General features: G+C 32.8%; 1 long non-coding RNA gene across 1 annotated transcript; it reads right to left on the reverse strand.

The window, feature by feature from the left end:
* Positions 1 to 453: 453 nt before the first annotated feature.
* Positions 454 to 5,004, reverse strand: LOC146920252 (uncharacterized). The gene is made up of 2 exons (XR_015011715.1): positions 4,336 to 5,004; positions 454 to 1,243 (listed from the first exon to the last, which is right to left on the reverse strand). It is a non-coding gene; the product is annotated as an uncharacterized LOC146920252 (long non-coding RNA).
* Between the last annotated feature and the right edge of the window lie 1,591 nt (positions 5,005 to 6,595).

Genomic DNA, 6,595 nt, shown 5'->3' on the forward strand with positions numbered 1-6,595 from the left:
TTGTAGCAAACGGTTTACTATGACCCGTACGTCATAGGCTACATTATCTCTCGTTGTAGCAAACGGTTTACTGTGACCCGTACGTCATAGGCTACATTATCTCTCGTTGTAGCAAACGGTTTACTATGACCCGTACGTCATAGGCTACATTATCTCTCGTTGTAGCAAACGGATTTTTCATATTTTCTTTTATTATTATTTTTTTACTTTCTTTCTTTTCTTTGAGCATGTTACTCATTTCAATTTTTCTTCTCATTTCCATTTCTTTGCGATTTTCAAATAATTCACTGTGAGCATATTACTCACAAGCTGCATTTCAAATTTTCTTTCAAATCATTTCTATAATTTTATACATCAATTGTCTTGATAGAATTTCCCTCCAACATTTATACTAGCATAAACATACTTATTAACATAAAAGAGATTTTTGGATACACTAATAAGGATACCTAATTCAGAAATAATCATTCTACTATCTCACATTTATTTTGTTTCAAATGTACCATTCATATGACATAATAGTCATGCTATAATTATGCCAACTTATTCTAATAATTCATAGATATTCCATCAATCACCATCTTAATCCAATTCCAAACAAGTTCTTAAATTATCTATACACATCATATAACTTTATATGTTCCTTTTTTATTACTAATCATCCATATACTTCTTTAAATCCATGAACTATCAATGTCAATACACAAGTAACGATATCATTACTAATAAACTCTAATAAATCATCTAATCTACCCATTAATACTCACATAGGACATTATACACATTTCGGCTACAAATTCGATAAAATGAGTATTAAAATTCTTAACCAAGCTAAAGCCATTTATTTCCATAAAAGCTTCATTTACACTATCAAAGAATATTGTCAAAGCTATAAAATCTAACAAAATTACTTTCCAGAGTTCTAGCCGAAATTGTGCAGACATACACTAAAACTTATTAAATTATCCTTCCTCCAATTTCAACACCACCATAAACATATTTAACATGAGCTATTTTTAGAGTATACTAGCAAGGGGAATTAACCTAATGTTATATCATCGCTAATTATGTCCTAATGTATCAAAATCATATATTATCATTCTAAAGGCATAATTAAAATACCCAAAGGGAAGTTTTACTAACTAAAGGAACTCACAATCTTGTGGAGATTCCTCTAGAACACTTTGTGGCAAAATCTCCAACTCCAAGCCACTAGCTAAATTCCTTCTTCCTCCAATTACTCCTACAATCATCAAACATGTTAAAATTACAATACCCATAACATTTTGAACACATTAAAAACATGAATTGAAGCATATACACCAAAGGCAATTTTTCCCCAAAATGATGGAATGAGGGGCGGCCTCCAACACAGAAAGAAAGAAGCATTTTTTTTTTCTTCACCAATGCTTTAAAACATCATGGTAACTCAAGAACCTTACTTCCAAATGATTTCAATGAAGTTAGAGTAAAAATTGATGATTTGGAAATTTAGAAAGGAAGGGGCGGTTGGCTTCTAAAATGGAGGGAGAATGAGTTTTTTTTTTTTTTTATGCTTAACACTCACAATAACACTACTAAGAACAGTTGGGCATGGCTATTGTAGTGATTCTTGAGGATTTGAATGGTTTGGAGAAGATGAAGAAATTGAGAGAGGGAGCCGATATGGTGTTGTGTGTGAAAAAAGAAAAGAAATTGTGTTGGATATTAGAGAGAAAAAGACATAGAATTGTGTAGAAAGTGGTAGTGTTTTTACACTCAAATATCTCTAAATGGTGATATTACCATTTTAACCTTGATTCAAAAAAAAAATCTCATGGGATATTACATTCTACCCCCCTTAAAGAAATTTCGTCCTCGAAATTTTAGAAATTTATTTGCTAATAAGCATAAACAATTTCTACATAATTTCAACTTTAGATTCCAACATACATCCATTACTAACTAATTCTTTCTGACTGACTAATTTAAACTGCATAGGTACCAGCCACCACGCTTCCGCTGCGCCACTCTGATTTATTTCTTCACACCTTACATCATACTCCTTATAGTGCATCTTCTGTTAAGGTTTCATTCATTCCTAAATTTCTTACTTTTCTTGTATCCACATACGAAGTAACGTTCAACAATATTAAAGTACTCCGTCTTACCCATAACAATTTATATCCCTTCTTGAAAAAAATTCATCTTCGTAAATCACCAGACACTTGTGGCGTTGAATACTTCCTTAACAAAATTCATTGTAAGCTTCCCGACTTTTCTTCTTCGCGTACTTCATTCCTCCAAGGTCCTATTCAGCTCTCAGACATTTGTTCTAACTGTCATATACTAGTCTGAGTTGATCAGGCTCAGCCAGACATGACATTTGGAATAAATATCTGGAACCCAATAGTCACACTACATCTTATTGAATTCCATTGACCCAAGGCACGATCTGAATCGACCTGCTCTGATACCAACTTTGTCACGACCCAAAAACAATCATCGTGACCGGCGCACGAACTAGATCACTCTAGCTGGCAAGCCTATTAAACAAACTTGACAACTAAATAAATAAATAAAAATCCACTGAAATTTCGACAGAGTTTCCTCTGTATTTTCAACATTTCCAAGATGTAAATCCTGTTTTAAAAACCTGTTCTATAAGCCAGAATCTCCAAATAACTTTTTTTTTTATTTTCATACTACTTGTACAGCTCAAAATAAAACATCATAATAATTCCAAAAGTTCTTACTTGATCTAGAACCTCATCAACAACACTAAGACAATCATTCAAAGAAATAAGATAAATCAACCGACTCATAATATATCATATCAAATCTCTAAACTTAAATCTTAATAAGAAATTTTACATGGCCTTATGCATATAGATTCCATCTTATCGAGAAATTAACATAAATTTAATACGTTATTCCTCATTTCCAACTATTGGTAAAATGCCCCTGAAATATTTCTTCGTAGCTAACTCATTCTAAACATAATTTTTATGTTAATATGCATATGCTAAATTAGTATTCATGTTGGAGGGTCCTTAGAATTTTTCCTTGGTTCCATAATTTTATTTTTTTGCTCTCTTTCAAATATTATTCGAATAACTCTTGACTTAAAATTTCATATCATTAATTATACATTTCATTCGTTACTATGAGCCGTACCTCATAGGCTACATTATCTCTCGTTGTAGCAAACGGATTACTATGACCCGTACGCCATAGGCTACATTATCTCTCGTTGTAGCAAACGGATTACTATGACCCGTACGTCATAGGCTACATTATCTCTCGTTGTAGCAAACGGTTTACTGTGACCCGTACGTCATAGGCTACATTATCTCTCGTTGTAGCAAACGGATTTTTCATATTTTCTTTTATTATTATTTTTTTACTTTCTTTCTTTTCTTTGAGCATGTTACTCATTTCAATTTTTCTTCTCATTTCCATTTCTTTGCGATTTTCAAATAATTCACTGTGAGCATATTACTCACAAGCTGCATTTCAAATTTTCTTTCAAATCATTTCTATAATTTTATACATCAATTGTCTTGATAGAATTTCCCTCCAACATTTATACTAGCATAAACATACTTATTAACATAAAAGAGATTTTTGGATACACTAATAAGGATACCTAATTCAGAAATAATCATTCTACTATCTCACATTTATTTTGTTTCAAATGTACCATTCATATGACATAATAGTCATGCTATAATTATGCCAACTTATTCTAATAATTCATAGATATTCCATCAATCACCATCTTAATCCAATTCCAAACAAGTTCTTAAATTATCTATACACATCATATGACTTTATATGTTCCTTTTTTATTACTAATCATCCATATACTTCTTTAAATCCATGAACTATCAATGTCAATACACAAGTAACGATATCATTACTAATAAACTCTAATAAATCATCTAATCTACCCATTAATACTCACATAGGACATTATACACATTTCGGCTACAAATTCGATAAAATGAGTATTAAAATTCTTAACCAAGCTAAAGCCATTTATTTCCATAAAAGCTTCATTTACACTATCAAAGAATATTGTCAAAGCTATAAAATCTAACAAATTTACTTTCCAGAGTTCTAGCCGAAATTGTGCAGACATACACTAAAACTTATTAAATTATCCTTCCTCCAATTTCAACACCACCATAAACATATTTAACATGAGCTATTTTTAGAGTATACTAGCAAGGGGAATTAACCTAATGTTATATCATCGCTAATTATGTCCTAATGTATCAAAATCATATATTATCATTCTAAAGGCATAATTAAAATACCCAAAGGGAAGTTTTAGTAACTAAAGGAACTCACAATCTTGTGGAGATTCCTCTAGAACACTTTGTGGCAAAATCTCCAACTCCAAGCCACTAGCTAAATTCCTTCTTCCTCCAATTACTCCTACAATCATCAAACATGTTAAAATTACAATACCCATAACATTTTGAACACATTAAAAACATGAATTGAAGCATATACACCAAAGGCAATTTTTCCCCAAAATGATGGAATGAGGGGCGGCCTCCAACACAGAAAGAAAGAAGCATTTTTTTTTTCTTCACCAATGCTTTAAAACATCATGGTAACTCAAGAACCTTACTTCCAAATGATTTCAATGAAGTTAGAGTAAAAATTGATGATTTGGAAATTTAGAAAGGAAGGGGCGGTTGGCTTCTAAAATGGAGGGAGAATGAGTTTTTTTTTTTTTTTATGCTTAACACTCACAATAACACTACTAAGAACAGTTGGGCATGGCTATTGTAGTGATTCTTGAGGATTTGAATGGTTTGGAGAAGATGAAGAAATTGAGAGAGGGAGCCGATATGGTGTTGTGTGTGAAAAAAGAAAAGAAATTGTGTTGGATATTAGAGAGAAAAAGACATAGAATTGTGTAGAAAGTGGTAGTGTTTTTACACTCAAATATCTCTAAATGGTGATATTACCATTTTAACCTTGATTCAAAAAAAAAATCTCATGGGATATTACAATGTTGGTCCTTGCCCTGTTTCTTCGCCCTGGTTACGCTAATAGCGTAAATGTCGCTAATAGCGATGTTCTTCATGGCCTCTGGCAACTTCGCTCCAGATACGCCAATAGCGTAACCTTCTGGAGGAATTTCTTTGAACACGCTAATAGCGTAGAACATGCTAATAGCGTATTTCTTCAAACCCAGCTTCTGCTTCGCTCCAGGTACGGTAATGGCGTACCTCTCTGGACCAATTTCGCTGATAGCGTGGAACACACTAATAGCGAATTCTTCAAAACCAGCTTTTGCTAATTTGCACTTTTTCATGATTTTTGGTCTTTGCTCAGTGTCTTGGGGTGAATTCCTGCATAAAAGGATAGAGTAAGATATATAAAGCTTAATAAGGCATTTAACGCTAATTTATCGGCTTTTCCTTCAATAACTTGCAAAACAAGTAACAAAAAGTGCTTAAAATATAACATGAAATTAACACTTTTTAGCACTTATCACTTCTAAGAAGTGTGTCAAATGAGCATTGCAATCCTTTGCTTCCTTACCTGAAAATTGATCGTCCTTACGAGTAGTGAGAACAACAGTTTTGATATCAAAGAATATGGGGCACTGATAAGTGTCACTAAAATGTTAAATTCATGTTATATTTTAAGCACTTTTTGTTACTTGTTCTGCAAGTAATTGACGAAAAAGCCGAGAAATAAGTGTTAAATGCCTTATTACGCTTTATATATCTTACTCTATCCTTTTGTGCAGGAATTATCCTCAAGACACTGATCAAAGACCAAAAATCATGAAAAAGTGCAAATTAGCAAAAGCTGGTTTTGAAGAATTCGCTATTAGCGTATTCCACGCTATTAGCGAAATTGGGCCAGAGGGTACGCCATTAGCGTACCTGGAGCGAAGCAGAATCTGGGTTTGAAGAAATACGCTATTAGCGTAAATTACGCTATTAGCGTAAAAGCTCCAGAAGACTACGCTATTAGCGTACCAAGGGTGAAGAACAGGGTCAAGGACCAACGTGGCACACTGCAATTGGCCAGAACTTAGGCCGACCAACCACGCTAATAGCGTATATTTCGCTATTAGCGTAGGTGTAAAAAACTCAGCCCTTTAAAATAGAAGTTTAGCCTCACTCAAGTGGCCCACTTGCTATTTATGTAAGATATTTATGTAAGATATTTATGTAAGATATTATTAGATATTATGTTAGATATTATTTTTAGATATTTTGGGGATTGCTTTATTATATATATTAGTAGTTCAATAGGGAAAATTATTAGATAGTCTTAGAACTTAGTTAGTTTTATATAGCTTTTCTCTTAGTTTTCATTGTAATATCTTAGAGAGAAAATAGGGTAGATCATATGAAGTGAGAGTGATTTTGGAAGTTGGATCCTTATTCCTTTGTTGAGACATCACAAGTGTAATGGTTCCTTCCTTTTCAATCCATCCTTGCAAGGCTTCCATGATGATGTGTAGCTAAACACTCTTTGTTGGGATGAGAGGTACTTGATTCTTGCTAACATGTAATCTTTTGATCTTGCAAAATATGATTCTAGCAATTTATATTCAATATTGTTGTTATTCTTGTGT

The sequence above is a fragment of the Medicago sativa genome, chromosome 5 (genome assembly GCF_051527215.1).
Source record: "Medicago sativa cultivar Bolivia chromosome 5, Bolivia_mono, whole genome shotgun sequence".
Lineage (NCBI taxonomy): Eukaryota > Viridiplantae > Streptophyta > Magnoliopsida > Fabales > Fabaceae > Medicago > Medicago sativa.